Genomic DNA, 20,705 nt, shown 5'->3' with positions numbered 1-20,705 from the left:
CGCCTGGGTGGCTCAGTTGGTTAAGCAACTGCCTTCGGCTCAGGTCATGATCCTGGAGTCCCTGGATCGAGTCCCGCATCGGGCTCCCTGCTCGGCAGGGAGCCTGCTTCTCCCTCTGACCCTCCCCCCTCTCATGTGCTCGCTCTCTCTCATTCTCTCTGTCTCAAATAAATAAATAAAATCTTTAAAAAAAAAAAAAAAAAAAAAAGGATGAGGTCATTAGATGGGTCCTAATCCATATGACTGGTACCTTTCTAAAAAGGAAGAAATTTGGACACAGAGACGGATACACACAGAAGAAAGACAATGCGAAAAGACACAGGGAGAAGGCGGCCGTCTCAGAGCTGAGGAGTGAGGTCTGGATCAGATCCTTCCCCCACTGCTCTCAGAAGAAACTGGCTCTGCCAACTAATGCCTTGATCTCTGACTTCTGGCCTCCAGAACCATGAGATGACACGTTTCTATTGTTTAAACCACCTAGTTTGTGATACTTTGTAACAACAACTCTAGAAAACTAATACAATCATAATTTTAAAACTATAATTTATAAGTTCATAATGACAGAGAAATGAGTATCTAGCAATTAAAATCTTCCCCCCCCAAAATTCCAAAATGTTCCTTATGTCATGGATGTTGTTACCATTAAATAAAAATCCATTCTTAAGCGAAACAGTCACCCAGATTCTAAAATTTTGGCTCCAGTGCTGTGTAGACAGCATACATTGTCTTCGTTCATTGTGTGCAATAGTTACATTCCATATTTGCATGTCCCTACAAACGTATAACTTTCATTCTTTGTCTAATAATGAGACAATCTACATTTTTCAAACATTATTCTGCCTAATGACAGAAATTGTGGTCATGTCTCTGGTGTTTCAGATTTAAACTTCAGTTAATTCATGATTTTGCCCTCTTCCTGAGGTCCACTCCATTTTGAGGTCAGCTATGGAGTCATGGCCCTGGATAGGTGTGTTGTGGGGGGACGACAGGGGCGGCACAAAGCTTCTGCTGTCCTCAGCCTGTTCTGTAATCTTCTGGCATCTGCTGAGCCATAACCATTCTGGCTGGGGCCCAGCAGGGACCATTCTTCCCCATTGGTACATATGACTGTTGCCACCTGCTTAGCAGCGTGTGGCCCCACTGTGGAAGCCAGTGTTGGAAGTACGCAGTCTGCCCCCTGCTGACCTCCAGCCTCCTTCAAGTGCATCAGCCTTCCCTCAGGTCATTCATGCCTCTTCTTGGGGGGTGGTAGAAGCTCTAGGATCTCTCCCCTGCCCCTCAGAGGTTGAGCACAGCTGCCGGGACTGTCCTAGCCTGTGTTCGCTTAGACCTGTCATCACTGCTCTACAGCTGCTGTACGATAGAGAATCTCATGTCTGGTTTGCTCTATCGGCTTTTCTGAGCCTTACAAGTCACCTCTATCTTGGGATCTCCAAATTTTCTGGGGGCTTTCCCATTGGACCCATGCACTGCACACACTTTCTGGAGCTCAGCTGGCCTCCGGGGAGGGCAGCAAAACACAGGGCTCCCTCCTCAGAATCATCACCAGGACCAGCCCCGGGAGCACCTCCCTCTGCTGGCCCAGAAACCTGCTCTGCCAGTGAGCTGTCAGCTTACACCTGGACCAAGCATTTTGTTGTCTTCCATGTCCTGAAAACTAAAAATTATGAAATCTCTAGTCTCTGGAGCAGAAAAGACCTACATCTGGCCGTCAAAAAGGTGAGTTCCAGGGAACACAAGAACTGAAAGGCAGTGATGCCCCAAAGGGACTTAATATGTCAAATATTGCTCTGCCACATGTTTTTCATTTTGATATGGTGTATTTCCAGCGGGTTTTTTTTTTTTTTCTAGCAGAAGGGGGATTGCTTCTTTTATAATATTTTTGTTGTCGATGAGAGTCTTTGTTCTCCCTAGTGTCTCCATCAGACCCTATTAGTTAGTTGGGTGCTTGAGAAAGCATGTTATTTTGCATATTAGAAAAATTAGTCATTATGATGATGTTCCTGCTTTCATATTATTGAAGGCTTCCTTTAGGAAATAAAGCATACAGTTAATGATTGGTTATTAAATGTGTGCATTAAGTTGAATATTTTTACAAAGAAGAAGTACCATTTCAACTCCTTATGCAGGGCGCCTGGCTGGCTCAGGCAGTAGAGCATGCGATGCTTTATCTCCAGGTGGTGAGTTCAAGCCCCACGTTGGGTGTAGAGATTACTTAAATAAATAAATAAAATTTAAAATACAGTAAAGCAACTAGTAAAAAGGACCATTGAGTAATTTTTACTTTCTTCCTGTACTGATATTTATTTCACTCTTCAAAAATGCATATAATTTGGGGTGCCTGGGTGACTCAGTCAGTTGAGCGTCTGCCTTTGGCTCAGGTCGTGATCTCGGGGTCCTGAGATGGAGCCCCATGTGGGGCTCCCTGCTCAGCGGGGAGTCTGCTTCTCTCTCTCCCTCTGCCCACTTGTGCTCTCTCTCTCAAATAAATAATAAGTAAAATCTTTTAAAAATGCATATAATTTATTAGTGTTTCTTTTAAAAATTTAGTTTTCTTCACACTGAATCAACTTTAGAGTTAAAAGGCCTTTGAAGTATTTATTTATAATTTTCTAATTTTATAGGATAAATTGAGGGTCAGATAATTCACATGATTTGCCCAAGGTCATTCAGAAATCAAGGTCTTCTGCCTCCCCAGGCTAAGCCTCTTTTTACTATCCTGTGCTCCTCTTACACCAGATTTTGAATGCTATTTATGGGGAAATGTTGTTTAAGAAATGCTTGGATATACCTGTGAAAATAGTAGTGGGGTGGGGGCTTAAAATAGGAACAGAATCCAGTTTATTAATATGCTTTGCCAGCCATATATTGTTCCACTAACAGAAAATTCCTCAGAAATGTAGTTCACAGCCATTCTGAAACATATTCCAGGTCTCTGCAAGTTAAAAAAGATATGATCAGCATTTAATGGTATTTTTTAAAACACAGGATATAGTAAAACAAAATTGAGTCATTTTCCCCATACATAAAAGTAAACTAGATTGAGCTATTTGATGTTTTCATCCACTTTCAAAAATAATCAGTGATGCAGCTCTGGAGAAAGAGGAATGTACCATGTATTACAGTATCATTATTTCTGGAAGAATTGTTAGCACATCAGATAATGTGATCCAGGGAACATAAATCGACTTGCAAAAAGGGGGGGGAGTTCTACTTAAATGTATGAAAAGTGGGGATGCTTTAAAGAACCAAGGATGGGGATGGACAGTAAGGTTTCTAAGATGGTAATCATATGTCCAAAAGGTTGTTAGTTTTGAGTAACAGTAACCCATATGTGATAAGAGAGAAAAGATTTCAAATGCTGTTAAGGATGTGTCCTGCCAAGGAAACAAGTTTGAATGCAAGATGCATCTTTTCTAAGCTGACAAAGCCCTTTTCCCCCTGCCCAGCAGGTGAAGGGAAATCTTTGTGAAAGAGAGAATAGGGAATTCTTAACATAGACATCTTATTTTCTGAATAATAATTTACTATATAATACTAGCACAGTGTCTGTACACAGAGTTTCATAAACTGTAGCCATCATTGTCATGATAGGACTATAGATTTATAAACTCCAAAAAATCAGTAAAAAAAATCTTTAGAATAAGTATGTTCAACAAGGTCACAGAGATACAAATATACAAAAATCGATTGCATTTCTCTATACGAGTATGACAAAGCTAAAATATGAAAAAGATTCCACTTACAGCAAAGGCAAAATATTTGATTCTTGGAAACTTTTTCAACTTGAACATAATATTTTGTCAAAAAAAATTAAATCCTGGGGGGAAAGAAAGAAATATGAGAACAGAAAAGAGACAAATACCATATTCCTGACTAAAAAGACTTAACTAAGAGAACTAGTAGAGTCAACAGTAACAACGAGCACATGGGGAACTCACAAGGTATCTAGCACTGTTCTTACTGTTTAATAAAAGTAACTCATTACATACATTAACTCAATAACCCTATGAAGTAGACTTTTTTTAATGAGAGAGAGAGACAGAGAGAGAACAAGTGGGGGGAGGGGCAGAGGGAGAGGGAGAAGCAGGCTCCCTGCTGAGCAGGGAGACCAATGCAGGGCTCGATCCCAGGACCCTGAGACCATGACCTGAGTGGAAGGCAGACACTTAACCGACTGAGCCACCCAGGCGCCCCTGAAGTAAACATCTTTATAATACATATTATACAGAAAAGGAAACTGAAGTAGAGAGAAATAAAATAACTTGTCCAAGGTCACACCCACACTAGAACTTTCTCTTTATTAAAATGTGTGCACACATACACACTCAAAAATACAAAGAAATCTCCAATGAAACAGACAAAAATTCAGTTATTTGTTCATTCTGTTTCTGAGATGGATATAACCATGTGACTATTGGAAAATAGAACTTAACATCAAAGATGAAGAAACTTGTCTGATAAGTTCAATTATAAAGTAAAATGTATCAAAATAAGTACATTGGTACTTTTACATCACAATTAAAACAAAAATTTTATCCCTCACATTCAGGGTACATTAACTTTGTACTTTGAAATACTCCCTCACCTTCAAATGCTTAGCAACAAAATGAAAAAAAATATAAATATAAAACTGAAAGAAAATCCAAGTTGTCAAACAAGTAAAACAAAATTTTAGGAGCAACTCAGAGCAGTGAATAAGGATGGAGATAACCACTATATTTGTTCCAGATCTGGAATGAGGAGGTAGACACCATGGAGTCCAGTTTCTGAGAAGGGGAGAGGGGCCCAAGAGCTTTCACAGGTGGGGGGACCAGAACAGACTTGGGAGGGGCTCCCATTTTCTGAAAGAGGTAAAGAAAAGGGTTGAAACCTACCACCTTAATCTGTGAATTTTAGCAAGCTGTAGGTCTAAGCAGGTAGGAGGACAGACATAGCCCAGCAGCAAAGAACTGAACCATCTTCAATCACTGGTTTCAGGAATGGATATGTGCTATCCCCAGTATTCCCAAGACAGTGTAAGAACTCAGTTTTGAGAGTGGCCATTCTTCTCAAACTGATGCATAAAATAAATACTATTTTTTTTCCTGGAAATTGATAGACTAATTCAAAGACATATCTTTTACATGTGGAATAAATAAACATATATATGCAAGAGCAAAGGGCCAAGAATTGACATTAAACTTTTGAAGAAGGACAAAGAAGTGGGAGATATTTCTATCAAACAGCAGACTTTCATAAAGCTGAAGTTTGGGGAGAGACTAATACACCAATGAACGAGAAGAAAGAGACCCAAAGCACAGCCATATATATGGAAGTCAGATAAATGACAGAAATAACAAATTAGTGGGGAAAGGAAGTGTTCAGTAAATGGTTCATGGACAATTGATTAGGTACCATGGAAGAAAAAATTGCTCTCTACCATATATACCATGAACAAAAATCAATCCTCATATGGATTCAACATCTAAGTGTGCAAATTGAAACATGGGACAATGTCTTTATGATCTCAGGTTTCTTTGAGAGTATCAAAAACACAAAATATACTTGAGAAAAGATGAAAAAAGTAACTATTTTAAGAAGAAAAACTTTCATGCATCAAAAAACACTGAAACACTGAAAGTGTAAGCCATAGATCAGTGTAAAATATGTGAAATTCACATAAACCACAAAGGATTTATATCTAAAACATAAAGATCTTCAAGATAAGAAAAATGACAAAACAATTCAACAGAAAAATGATCAAAGTATGTGAATAGGCAAATGACAGAGGAAGAAACCAGAAAGATGTTCAACTTCACCTGTAATCAAGGAAACATAAAATTTATAGATTGGTGAAAAAATGTGATTATTTTGCAGAGCAACTGGGTAATAAGAATTCAACCATGTCACTTCTGAGTGTGTGTGTGTGTCTGTGTGTATACTTCACCTCTATGTATATACATAGTATGTGTACAAATATACATATATATATTAAATGAACAGAAAAAGAGATACAAGAGTATTTTCAATGAGCTATAAACCAGCTTGTAATCTCAAAAAATTAGAAACTGACATTATCTTCAATCAGAAAAAGATAATTTGGAATAATACATAACCACTAAAATAAATACACTAGATATATATGTTTCAAAATGAATGAAATTTAAACAGCTTTTTCACATTAAAAAAAGCAAAATTAAAGTATGATATACACAAAAAATACCACTTAAATAAAGTTTTAAAACACGTAAAACATACCCTATATGTTTTATGTCTACATATATATGTAGGAACAGTATAAAAAGGCACATGATTATAGTAAACTCTACCTTTGGAGTGATGGTTTGTTCTAGCAAGGGTGAGAAGGGTTCTGAGTTGAGGAGGGTTACACAGGAGGCTTTAGCTGCATCAATTGTATTTCATTTCTCCCCCATGTGGTGTTTTCAGGGTATATTTTATGTATTTTTTTCTATGCATTTCTGTGTGCTTGATACATGTGATGCTTTTTTTTTTTTTTTTGGAAAAGTTTGTTTCTAAGATATGGAAGTAATTCAGACAATTTATAACAGCTAACACTCACATTCTATTTGATAATTGGTTAAAGGAAATGAACATTCAATAATAAGGAACTACAAATAAATCCTCACACTGATTAATCCATATCTCTATCATTTGTTAATAAATATAAATTTTGGCAACATTAAGAAACCATTGTATACATATTACCAAATAAATAAAAATTATAAAATGCCAATTTTTGTATCTGTTGGATCTGAGAGTGATATAAATTTTAAATGTTTCTGGTCACATTTTCAACTGCTTTAGATTTTTCTGGAAAAAATAAACTATGAAACTATTGGATGCGATTTGGCACAATAATCCTACTCTAAGGAACATTCTTTAGGAAAATATACAGATTAAAAAATGATTTCATTAGAAATATTTATATTTATATATTATAAATATAATATTTATAATATTTATATTATATTTATAGCAATATTTATTGCTATTTATGATTGCAAAAACAAAATATAACAGGGAAAACCCAAATGTCTAAGAATAGGAGGTGGCTAAGCAAAATAGGTCATATTACAACGGAAGATCACTGCAGAGCTATAAAAATGTCAACTGTGTGGCTCATGCTGATGCATGAAAATATGAAATAAAATTAATTTTATAAAGCAGAGTTATAAACATGTCAACTGTGAAAACCATGCTGACACATGGAAATATAAATTAAAATTAATTTGAAAGAGCAGAACACACCATTTCCTGACTTCATGATTTCCGCTATGAAGAAAAAAAACAATAGTTGGCAAAGACAAGAAGAGAATTTGGAGAGGAATAAATACATTATATTGGGTTTATTGGATCATTATTTTTTAAAGTTGCCTGGTTGACGTGTATTCATTAATGAAACAAGACCACAGGGACTCTATCATAAGAGCAATGATTTTATGTATAAACAGACATACCTGTGATGCTGTGGTATGATTAGAAAGTACCCATCTTTTTCTCTTTTGATATTATTCATCCTCTAGGTAGGGGACCACATGGAAACATACTAGGGAAGAACATTTTTCTTAATAGATATGCCCAGTCTGAACCATGTTAAAGTTTTACCATGCTAATGGTTGTCGATTAGTTTCTTATTTTGTAAAAGATATAGCTGCTGCACAATAAGGTGTTAAATCCATTCATATAATATTGACTAGAGTAGTTTATAACAATCATGTCACCATGAGCTACAACCCTGTATTTCATGTACAATTCTATATGTCATTCTGTGCCATAGCTAAAGTTACGCTTCTACCTGGATCAATATATGTATGAGTCAAAGGAACAAATAACCCCCAAACACTGTAGCTTAGTCCCCCTGCTAAAAATCTTTTTATTACGAATGAAAGCATGAATGACATTATGGAAGAGGTAAAATTCTAACAGAAAGATAGTATTAGAAAAACAAAATTAGCTCTCTGGGATAGAGAAGACGTGAATAATTTTTCTAGAAGAACAAACTTGTTTTTGAAGTCTTCTGTTTTATTTTAAAAATCCAGGTACTCTTGCTTCTATCCCATGATAGATCCATGTTATTTTCGTATAAAAATAATGTTTTAAGTCATCAGTTAGATAATTTGATTCCCCCTCCTGCCAAAGCTAGAGAAAGACCGATGTTCCAGGAAGATGCCCATGGGATAGTGTACTTTCAGCACATGGTTGCCCACTCCTGGGGAGGAAGCAAACCCCGGTTGGTGAAGCGGGACTCAAGAGTACACTCTGAGTGGGAGGATTTGAATGACAGCATCAGAGTCATCAAAGGTGGGAGAAGAGCTGATGTTTGCTTAGCTCATAGATTGTTTTCACATTTAAACTTTTACTTATTTATTTATTTATTTATTTATTTTTAACTTTTTAAATTGAAATGTAGTTGACACACACATTTAAACTTTTTTTTTTAATTTCAGAAAGAAAATGAAATCAGTAAATCTTTTCCAAGGTAAAAGATGTTTATACCTATTATTAGAAAAGTGTTTGCATATCATTTAATAAATTGTTTTCCAAGCATTAGACTTAGAGTTGGTGAAAAATAATAGATAGTATTAACTTTTGCTTCATAATATCTTTATTTGTGGACCTACGAAATAAATGCAACTAAATGCTTTGCTATCAGGGATCTGGTTATTTAAGGTCGGATGTTCTCAAGGTTGTATTGTCAGAAATCAGTGAAACCTAATTAATGACACTGTAGAATAAAACTGAAGACCATAGAAATAATAATTATTTTTCCATTTATAAACTAAGAAGAATGATGCTAATAACTCAATGTGGTGAGAGATGATATTAAGACTGAGTGAAGGGCGCCTGGGTGGCTCAGTTGGTTAAGCGACTGCCTTCGGCTCAGGTCATGATCCTGGAGTCCCGGGATCGAGTCCCGCATCGGGCTCTCTGCTGGGCGGGGAGTCTGCTTCTCCCTCTGACCCTCCTCCCTCTCATGCTCTCTGTCTCTCATTCTCTCTGTCTCAAATAAATAAATAAAATCTTAAAAAAATAAAAAAAATAAAAAAAAAGACTGAGTGAAATACTTAGAACTAAAGCATCAAAGCGGCATTGACAATATGACAAAAGCCAATATTGTACAACTAAATTTGCATAATTAGCTACTTCAAATTTTCCCTCAGAGCTTAAAATGGAATGTAATGATGATAAAGAAGAAGCATCTGGATAAATGTTGACCAAAGCCTCTATAAAGATTATTGGACAAAAGTTCTGAAAATACTATTGGAATATGGCAGAAGTATGTAAAACATAAATACAGTGAAAGACCTTCTCCAACATGCTGAGTAAACAATGAAGGATTCAATGCACACAATCGACGTGTGGTACTCTGACTTATTGGTACTTGTATGCATGGAAAATTCAGTTTGGTTCTTAAGACTGTTAGTGATAAAGTAGGAGTCCCACCTTTTGATTCATGTTTGCTGTTCATTTATTGTGGTGGTAGTCTATTTCCAGGTTTAATTAGAGCCTTTGGAAGAAAGACGAGAGCAGAGAATAAGCCTGGGATTGGAACTTAGAAACCAGGGTATCACGACCTATGTGCTGAGTGGGGACCCAAGATAAGATAATGTAAGATTAAAAAAGAGCTATCGGATTTTTTTTTTTGAAGATGGAGATTTATCAAGTTATATATCCAAAGCTCTGTTTAATAGCACCTGGGTCATTCTATATGCCAGAGTCAAAAGAGTTGGCATTCGGGCGCCTGGGTGGCTCAGTTGGTTAAGCAACTGCCTTCGGCTCGGGTCATGATCCTGGAGTCCCTGGATCGAGTCCCGCATCGGGCTCCCTGCTTGGCAGGGAGTCTGCTTCTCCCTCTGACCCTCCTGACCCTCCCCCCTCTCATGCTCTCTTTCTCTCAGTCTCTCTCTCAAATAAATAAATAAAATCTTAAAAAAAAAAAAAGAGTTGGCATTAAATAGAGCAAGAACTAAAGGAAAAGGGAATAAGAGGTGGAAGGGAGATGAAGTTAGTTTAGGAAATGAGATGGGGATTAAAGAGTAGACTATAACCCCAGACAAATAGGCTAGTTACTTGCATACATTTCACCGTAACAATGATTAGTGAAGATAGGCAGAGAAAGAAAAATCTGAAGCATAATATTGAAAACACATACGAAATATTACATAGGTCCCTTGGGGTTAAATTATAGATGCAGCACCTCTCATATCATCCTTGTTATCCTCAGGTATGTATTAGGCAGTTGGTAATCATCTCTTCTGGCGATTCTTTGAATATGCCTACCTTCAGAGCCACTCTGCTCATGTAAACAGGCATGAAATCTTGGAATCTCCAACACAGAAAGGCTTAATAAAGTTCATCCAGGGACAAGCCTATATTGATGAATGAATTTCTTCCACAGTGCATTTCTGATGAGCATTCACCCAGCTTGCCCTCGAACAGGATGCAGTGGTTTCAATTCCAGAAACTTTTTGAGCATATAACGTGAAAAGAACTGTGCAAAGTCCTGAGAGGGATATAAAGTCAAATAAGAAATGGAAACGTGGAGAAGTTACAGAGTTCCTCTCTGAGCTCCCCATCCTGATCCAAACAAAGCCACTGAAACAAATTAAAATGACAAGGCAGTCATTTCCATGGTCTAGAAACATACAAACACAGAAACACACAGTGGACTGTAGGGGCTAACCTATCAGAGACAAATGCAGGTCCATTCCTGTCAAAAAAAGCATTTCATGCCTGATGGAGGTCTGGAGCCAGACTCAGTATCTAAAACTGGGGTTTGGTGCTCTCGCTTGGCCCCAAAGGAGCCAGAAAGCAGATACTTCTGCAGCCTTCTGGCAGTGCAGACAGAGCGAGGAAGGCTTAGGACCGAGGCCAAGTTTCACCCCCTCTAGACTCTCACTATAACTGTAGAATGGAAGTCCAGCAATGCCAGGACAAGACCTGAATCTGGACAAGGAGGTGAGGACCAGGCAGAGGCAGAAAACGGAGGGCAGTGGAGAGAGGAAGAGGAGAACACAGATCTCTACTCAAAGACTCAGAGGATAATTGACACTGAGAAAAACAGTCAACAAACCAAAATTGAAAGGTGAATTTGCCAGCAATAAGGCACAAATAGGAAAACAGCATCAAAATAACTTTAAGTATGGCTAAGATCCCCCCAGAAATAAAGGAATAAAATATATGAAAGAAGTCATTATGAAAGGGAAAAACAGTGACCATCTCATTAGAAATTGAATGGGCATCTGATAATAGCCAAACTTGTTCATGTAAACAAAAACAAACAAACAAACAAAAAACACTTAGTAACAAGAGCTACTGGAACTTCTTTAACCTGAAAAAGGATCTTTACAAGAGCCTACAGTAAACACAGTAACTTTAGAAGCATCCCCATTAGAGTCAGGAGCAAAATAAGGCTGCCCCGTATCCCCTACAAGTTCAGTAAGTAAATACTTGAGGCCCTAACTAATACATTGGGATTAAAAAATATTTAAGAAAAAAATATCATCTTTTATAACTCAGAGTAAGGAAGGATTTCTTTAAAAGAAACAAAACTCAAAAATCATAAGGATAAAGGCGTATAGTAAAGGGATATGTACCAAATTCATCATAACAGTTGTTGCCTCTGCAAAAACAGGCAGCAAGAGATGAAGGAAAGGATGAGAAAATAATTCAATTTTAAATATTATGTCTTACTTCTTTAAACGTATCAAGTATAAAGTATGAACTGATAGTCCTTCTGATTGGTGGATGCATGGGTGTTAATTACATTACTTCCTACATTTTCTGAAAAAAAAATTGTTAAAAAGGACAAAAAGTAAAAATAAAATCCCACAGATAATTAAAAATGTAAACATGAACTTAAAAGAGATGGCTCCTCTTCTTCAGAAAACCATAGTTATCAGAATTATATATAAACTAATAAGTAATTACAGTTAAAACCAAAATAATATAAATGCAATATAGATGGATAAACAAAATGCTATGGGTATGTAGGAGAAAGAAAAAAAGTAAAGCAATACAGTTGATAAATGCTTCATGAGAGAGATTTCATTAAGTGTTGAATCCTCAGAGGTACATCGTATTTTAATACTCAGAAAAGCCTTAATAGAAGAGTGCTGCTGGATAAGACTTTGTGGGCAACTTGACAAAACTCGCAGCCATTCTGAGAACAGGGAGTATCTTGTCTTCAGCAAGGGAGTGGGAGATGGAGCTGGATGTGCTGTGGGGGTAAAGCGTGGTGGTCTTCAAGTGTTTAGAGTAACGTCTGGACTTGGAACGATAGGCCAAGGATAGCCATGAAGGGTTTTTGAAGTTTCTGAGAGGGGGACAGCATTTGGGGCATCTGCTTATCCCGTACAACACTTACATTAGGTGTGGCATCTATAACATTTTGAATATGTATTCTGCCCACTTATAAGTTAAGAGAAGACCCTTGAGTCAAACTGGGCCAATTAATCTTTCTCTCCCGGGAAGGAGGAACTGGCATCCAGCAAAGTGGATCAATCTGTGAGGTGCTTGAACTGGAATTGATACGAAGTTGGGCCTGGGGTGGCGGGGTTTGGCCACCTGGACCTGCGGAGACAGAGAGAGACACTGCACGCCCAGAGAGCAGAAAAGACTTGAGAGACCAGAGTACCTGGAGTGATAAGTCCCTGACCCTGGAGAGGTCAGGCTGTGCTTCCAAATTTGATTTTAGAAATACCTCTGATTCTGCCTTATAAAGTTGCTTTTTTTCTAAACGACCTCCATGGGATTTTGTCCCTAACCAAGGCCAAAGGAGCTGAGTAGGCTCAGTGTCCTTAGAAGTACAGAAGAGTCCAGCAGGTAAATAACCAGATGATGAAATGAATTGGGACAATTATAGGGCCATTTATGACCTTTAAGAGAACTGTTTCAGTAGAGTTCTGGAGCAGACGTCAGACTTGAAGGAGTTAAAGTATAAGTATGAATTATATATAGATTTTTATAGGACTTTGGTAACTAAGGGGAGAGGGAGGTAGGGTTGCCTACGAGGGAAACAAAGTCAAGGGGAGGCTATCCGTCAGGGTGAAACACTTGAGCCTCTGTGTAAACTGAAGGGGAAGAATTAATAAGGAGGACAGAATGGCTGAACAAGGAAAAACTTTAATGGAGAGTGATGATTCTTTTTTCTTCTTTTATTTTTATTTATTTTTTAAATTTCATTTTATTATGTTATGTTAATCACCATACATTACATCATTAGTTTTTGATGTAGTGTTTCATGATTCATTGTTTGCGTATAACACCCAGTACTCCATGCAATATGTGCCCTCTTTAATACCCATCACCGGGCTAACCCATCCCCCCACCCCCCTCCCCTCTAGAACCCTCAGTTTGTTTCTCAGAGTCCATAGTCTGGAGAGTGATGATTCTATACACTGACCCATATTTGTGCAAAACATAAACAGCTGCATTTGCACCCAATGACTGAAATCAGCAATGCTGAACTTATGCAACATTCAAGTTTTAGGGAACAGAACACTTAGGTAGTTAATGAATTTGCTCTACAAGGAAAAAAAATTACATTAATACTACAATATCACATGATTGTTGGTTTGCATAAAGAAACAGCCCAACACTTGGAGATTTATTTATCATTTCTCATGAGTGTATAGGTTGGCCGGATGGTTCCATTATCTTGGTTCAGCTAGTCTTGCTGGGATTACTCATTCATGCTTCTGTGGTCAGCTGGTGGGTTGGCTGAGCATTATATGCTCTTTCACACATCTAGGGCCTGAAATGGAACAACTGGGCTCTGTCCCATTCCCCAGCAGGAGCACTTAATTCTCAGGGTGATCACATAGGAGCAAGACAGAAATAAGAGCACACAGAGTTTTTGAGGTCTAGGCTTGGAACTGGCATGCTGTCACTTCATCATATTCTATTGGCCAAAGTAAGTCACAGGGCCTCCCTGATTCAAGCAGTGGGAAATTGTTTCCACCTCATGATGGAAACAAATACAAAGTTACATTGTAAGGGGGATGGATAAAGGCAGGCCACTACAGATCTTCCTCCACTCATGATGGAGTTACATCCCGATAAACCCATCCTAAGTAGAAAATATTGTAAGTAGAAAATGCACTTAATACACCTAATCCACTGAACATCACAGCTCAACCTAGCCTACTTTACACGTGTACAGAACACTTATGTTAGTCTACGGTTGAATAAACTCATCTAACACAACGCCTACTTTATAATCAAGTATTGAATATCTCATGTAATTTATTGAATACTGTACTAAAAAGAAAAAACAGTGGTTGTATGGGTACAGAACAGTTCTCAGTATATTGGTTGTTTACCCTTGTAATGGCGTGGCCGCCTGCAAGCTGAAGCTGCTGCCCAGCATCACTAAGGAGGATCTTCCAGTAAATTACCAGCCTGGGGAAAGATCAAAATTCCGAATCTGACATACGGTTTCTACTGGATGAATATGGCTTTTGCACCATTGTAAAGTTGAAAAATCCTAAATCAAACCAAAGTCCTGGGCCATCTGTGATTGAAGGCGTTAATTTAATTAATCCACCACACTCACAAAGAAGTGTTTTTTTCCTGTTTAGATGGAGTAGGGAAGTATCTGAAGGTCAATGAGGGGTTTTTCAAGGATGTCATGAATAGCTGAGGTTAGTACTAAAATAGAAGGCTTAAAATTACTTAGGAACAACTTCCTTATTCTTTTTTTTTTTTTTTAAAGATTTTATTTATTTGAGAGAGAGAGTGAGAGAGAGAGCACAAGAGTGGGGAGCGGGAGAGGGAGAAGCAGCCTCCCTGCTGAGCAGGTAGCCCGATGCAGGACTCGATCCCGGGACTCCAGGATCATGACCTGAGCAGAAGGCAGTCGCTTAACCAACTGAGCCACCCAGGCGCCCCCCTTATTCTTATATTTTATGTTGTTGGCTTGACTAGACTAAGCTGGTGAGCTTTGTTCCATTCAGGGATATAGATAGATAATCATCTTATTTTCTGGGTAATATTAATAATTCAGTAATATAGAGTAACCAATTGTCTTTAATCCAGAAATAAATACAAAATACTTAGGTTCAAGGTATTCACTTGGTAACTAAAAGTCTAAAGAAACATGCATCTTCTTTTCCTATGAGAATGGATAAAGTCTTTTACTTCTTCAAGCAAATGTCACTTTAGTAGTTTTAGGTTGATTCATATATGTAGAATTGGAAATGAATTTTTTAAGAATTTGTATTGGAGGTATTATAATGAAAAAGAATACATGCATATTCAGTCCAGAAAAAGTGGACTCTATGTTTTTTTAATGGAATAATAGATGTTACGATAATGTCCTAAAAAAAACCCCTGACCTTTTAATTTTGGTTAAAGGTTTAATAAAATAGGGAAATTAAATCTAAAATGGAAATAATTCAAACACATTTTTATTCAGGCAGTTAGTATGGAAGGAATCATAGGTACTTTTGGATTTTTGAGATTGGGTCAAGAAAAAGTTAGGAAAAAGCCATCCTTTCAGAAGGCTGAAAAAAAACAAGTGAACATATTATTTTGTAGTAGCAGCCCTCACAGAAGATGGTAAATATACTGCTGATGGAGTTTTTTAAAGCACCCACATCCAGTCAAGGTGACCAGGGAATATTCCAAGGATTGGAATGCCAAAGGAAACTGGACCTCAATGAACAGCATCAAGGGCACCTTGGTGGCTCAGTTGGTGAAGCGTCTGCTTTTGGCTCAGGTCATGATCCAGGAGTCCTGGGATCGAGTCCCACATTGGGCTCCCTGCTCAGCAGGAAGTCTGCTTCTCCCTCTGACCCTCTCCCCTCTCATGCTCTCTCTCTCTAAAATAAATAAATAAAATCTTTAAAAAAAAATGAATAGCATCAAATCCAGCTGACACAGCTTTTGGGCATCTTGGCTGAAGACCTCCCTTTATGAGAAAGGTTATATCAGACAATTGCCACTTGTCGACACTTCCCACCAAGAGCCAGCTTACCTTGTTTTGATTTCATGGCCATTGAGCAATCTTTTAATTAACTTGCCTTCCTTTGTAGACTATAGTGGTGGGGATGTGCTGACCCCAAAACATCGATCTTTTTGGCATTTATATCTTCAGTTTCATTGGTATTCTTGTTTTTAGCTGGTTGCCTTAGCCCGATCACTTCTGGGAGCATTAACAGACTCAGATTTCTGGACCTACAATATTAAGAACTAGACCTAGACCTTAAACTTGGTGATTTCAAAAGGGAATACTATGCCATGAGACATATCCTCTGTAGCCAGGTGGCTTCTTCCATGATGGGTCAACGACAGAGGCAGGAATAACAACCGTCTTTCCTGACACCTGGAATGTTTTCTACATACTATCCTACTGTTATTTCTTAGAGAATGCATGTCTAGCTACTGTTATTTGGGGCATATATCTTTTCAAGAAAGTATGAATTGCCTACTCCGAATTTTCCATTTTTCTTTTTCCAGATCTCTCACTTTGGAGATGGTATGGTTGTGTCATCAATATCTTTGAAAATGCGATTAAAGGGATTGCTTGCTTGCCTTCTGCAGTTTTCAGGCCTTTCTCCAAATCCTATTAGTTCATTCAGTATGGTTGTAGTGGAAATTGAAGTTTGCCTATTGATGTAAGGATCCTTATCTCGTTCAGTTTATACAGATTTTAAATATCATCAGAAATATTGTGTAGGGTTTGGATTTTTAAAAATTCAAGGGAGTGTACCTGGAAATGGTGTTTTTATGTTACTTTATGATAGTTTTGTTCTACCAAAAAAAGTACAAGCGTAAAAATAGATTTCTTTATAAATTTTAAGTCTTTAATTCAAATTTGTATAATGTGCATATTATTTTATTTATGAAGCTTTTTAGTATCATTTAAAGTTAGCTTTAATTCTTCAATATTATTTACACTTCTGTCTGAACCAGTATTTATACTTAAACAGAACTCTATGCAATTATTTATATCTCAATTCATTAGGAAAGTTTAAAATTGGACAATCTACTTAAGAAAATATTGCTGTAACAGAGAAAATATAGTGTGGTGTGAGTAAAATTATTAACAATGGCATCAATATGAAAATAAACTTGAGGATAATAATTATTGATGATAAATGGTGACCAATGAAATGATTTTAGCTGCAACGGACAATTTGTGGAGTAAGCATAGAATGCTGTTAACATAACCTCTCTTCGATTACACTGAAGTGTAGAAAGGAATTTACTCTGTGCTTCACTCCCAAATGGTCCTAAGTATATGCTAGGAAACAATCATGAATTTTAAAAACACTTCTGTGTTAATGGGAAATCCCACTATTGATCAAATAACAAAGCAATGTAATTTAATTCTACTTAAAAAATCACACATATATAAGTAACATATATATAACATCAACAAATAAAAGAACTCTCTCCCAATTAGAAAAAAGTAAATAAATTTAGCAAACTTTAAAAGGGAGTGTTGCTTAAATAAAGCCAATCACTATCTCAGCAAATGAGATTTCATTTCCACCCATGAGATAGACATTATAGAACTGCCATGACTCTGTCATGTTTTGATGACATGCCTAAAGGGGCTCTTCTGCCACCAGAAGCCATCCTTATCTCTCTGGCCAACATTAGTGTTGCCACTTAGTTTGTTAGACTCAACTGAATTATAAATAAAAAATGCCTAGTAACCATCAGTATTCTAAACCCCATTGTTCGTTCACAAGGGGACTGTTGGTAACATTGCAATACTCAACAATGTGGCTATTTCATTTTAATCTGCAGCTGTTCAAATAAAAGGGATTTACTACAACAGCTTTTCAAAAATTTGTAATAAGTGTACCAATGCTTACACTGCTTATATTTCCATATAATTTGAATAACAGTATTGTTTAAAACAGATGTCAGCTTCTTTGAATATAATCATATGTGGTTGTCAGCACTATGCACCCATAGATTTACATTTAAGTAATCCAGGATGAGGTTCTCTGCCTGTGTTACCTGTCTCATTGGTGCATTCTTTCTCTATTTAAACCTTGCCCATGAAAACAGTGTTTCTGTTTTCATCAAAGCAAGCCAAATAAATTCAATAAACATAATAATAACTGTTTCCCCCCAAAAAGTGAAGACAAGGTGATGTAAATTCACTCTATTTGGATTTCAATCCAGCTTTCTTTTATTTTGTATAATATTAACATTGATTTTTCTAAGGGGTGGGTGGAACCAGAAGTGCTTTTAACTCTTTTTGTGCTGGGAACATTTTGATGTTTATATCACTAAGACTTAGTGTCTTTAATGATAGACACTGCTGGGAGAGACCAGGGTTACACTGCAGTAATCGAAACACTTGTCCTTTGCCAAAAATGTTGTCTGTGCTCACATAAGTAGCAGGGAGGGGGAATTCTCATCCATCCACTGGGTTCCACTCTAATTTCATGAAGTCAGGTGAGCAAGTATGCCAAGGTAGTCTCCTGATGTGTGCCTGTTGTCACAGAAATACATCACAACTCTATAAAGTCTCTAGCATAGACATGGTAAATGGGATGAAAAAAGTATATCACTTCAACAGATCTGTTTTAAATGTTCTCTCTATACTGATGCCTTCTGCTTCCTTTTCTTTTTCTCTTTGCCCCAAATCTTTTTCTTAATTGATTAGAGCACAGAATCCAGTTTGTGTATGTGTGTGTGTACTTGTAAATTTCTATGATCATGATTCCCAAATCAAAAACTGCACTAGCAAAGGTTTTATATTTCTTTCTTCAGTAACAACACTAAATTATGTTTATAACCAAAGGACCAGTCTCACCTGAGAAACAAAATAGTTTTAGTTGTTCCTTTATGGTAGTTAACAACAAACAAAAAGATCATTTTGGAAATTATTATTGTTAATCATGTTAAATTACTGCATTTCTTGCTGGACTCAACAAACTCTTATTTTGCATACTAGAATTTTTGTACACGACACCTCCATGAAAGAAAATTAAGTTTAAAAGTCACAAAATACGGTCTTCGATTGCCAGCTACTTTATTTATTTATTTTTTAAAAGATTTTATTTATTTATTTGAGACAGAATGAGAGAGAGAGAGAGCACATGAGAGGGGGGAGGGTCAGAGGGAGAAGCAGACTCCCTGCCGAGCAGGGAGCCCGATGCGGGACTCGATGCGGGACTGGATCCAGGGACTCCAGGATCATGACCTGAGCCGAAGGCAGTCGCTTAACCAACTGAGCCACCCAGGCGCCCTGTCAGCTACTTTTAAATATAAGCCCAAACAAATGATTAAATACTTTTCTCTCCAAACCACCAACAAAGCTTTGTGAAAGCCTAACGCTAACCAGTAAGACTGTACGTTCCATGAGGGCAGGAACTCTTTAGCTCCTGTTTCCTAGTTAATCTCAAGCAGCTAGAACAGGGTCAGTAAACAATTTGTTCTCACCACTTGAAAAGAGTATTCTTTTATTTTGAAATGGTATCCGCGGTTGGGTGTGTAGCAAAGTCGAGAGCGGGAAAGGGGCATCGGAGGCGAGGTTGCAAAATCGGAAGGAGCAGAAGGACAGAGAGGAATCCAGAGGCGAGAGAGAACATTTGGAAGGTGAACCCTCAGAGCTGGGATGAGGCAGGGATGAGCGCCCCGGGACACCACTGCGCGAATGGGGAGGGGCCAGGCAGGAAGTAGCCAAGATTTGGGGGACTCCTTCCCAGGGAACAAATAAGGTGAAAGACGCACTTGAAGAGAAAGCCACAGCCACCTCCCTCCCACGTGAAAGTCCAAACTGCCGCCCCGCGTCCACTGCGCTCCCGGAGGAGCGGAACCCGGAGCTAGGCAGGTGCGGCGGGAGCATGCGCGCGGGGCCGGCAGGGGAGGCTCCCGCGCCCCCACCCCGCGCGTGCACCCTCGCGCCCCTCCCGCCGGGCACCGCGGGGCCAGCGGCGCCGCAGCCTGGGTCGGCCGAGCCTCGCCGCTTCGGCTCGCGCCCTGCCGGCCTGTCGCCGAGTCGGCGTTGCGGGCGGCCCGGCTCTGCTCGGGGTAAGGAGGACGCCGCCGCCCGAGCCGTGTGGTCGGGGGACCGCGTGAGCGCCCACGGCCGCCACCGCCAAGGATAGCCCCGGGCCCCGCGCCCGGACCGAGGGGCGTGCGCGTCGCCCGCGGCGAGGCCGGGCCGGGCCGGGCCGGGCCAGGGGGCGGTGGCGGTTAGGAGTCGCCTCCGCCCGGCGCCGGCTCTTTCTCTTTCTCTTTCGCCGCCGGGCGCGCGCCGGGCTCCCCGCGCGAGGCGCTGCCCCACTTGTCGCCCACTTCGGACGGGCGTGGCGTGGCCCCACACCGTCCCGCTCCCGGCCGCCGGGGCCACCTGGGCCGGGGGTGTCGGCGCGGTCACCTGGGCGGGGAGGCGCCGGCTCAGCCCAGGGCCGCGGGACGAGAGGCCGGGGCCGGACTCCCGGCGGTCCCAAGCCAGCCTTAGGCCACCGGGCGCCCGGCGGTGGGCGTTTGGCTTTTGTTTTCTCTCGGGGCGGGCGTCCCCGGTCTCCCCGTTCTCCGCAGACAACTGTCGTGTGTGCCGGGACTCGGCTGCGGCCGAGACCCCCGCGGGCGCTTCTTCGCTCCACCCGCTTTCCGTCCCCGGTCCTGCTCTCTAAGTTCTGCCCAGCCCCGGGCCGGAGCGGAGGAAGTGCGCGCTGGGGGACGCCTAGCCTATTTGTGGCGGTTTAACTAGCTCGGCCCTCTCCTGG

The 20,705-nt window shown here is 39.5% G+C and overlaps 1 long non-coding RNA gene and 1 pseudogene across 1 annotated transcript in view; one reads left to right on the top strand and one right to left on the bottom strand.

The window, feature by feature from the left end:
• The window catches only part of LOC102738366 (importin subunit alpha-1-like), a 24,649-nt pseudogene extending 8,645 nt beyond the window's left edge, over window positions 1-16,004 (bottom strand).
• A 3,578-nt stretch (window positions 16,005-19,582) lies between these two features.
• LOC145716796 (uncharacterized) overlaps window positions 19,583-20,705 on the top strand; it is a 79,338-nt gene continuing 78,215 nt past the window's right edge. The window contains exon 1 of the long non-coding RNA XR_014139699.1: window positions 19,583-20,004. This is a non-coding gene — a long non-coding RNA (uncharacterized LOC145716796). The remainder of the gene's footprint in view (window positions 20,005-20,705) is intronic.

Source organism: Leptonychotes weddellii, chromosome 13 (assembly GCF_054177405.1).
Source record: "Leptonychotes weddellii isolate Sample4059 chromosome 13, ASM5417740v2, whole genome shotgun sequence".
NCBI classification, from domain to species: domain Eukaryota; kingdom Metazoa; phylum Chordata; class Mammalia; order Carnivora; family Phocidae; genus Leptonychotes; species Leptonychotes weddellii.
Note: the sequence above shows the minus strand (reverse complement) of the source record. Positions and strands in the feature narration are given on the sequence as shown.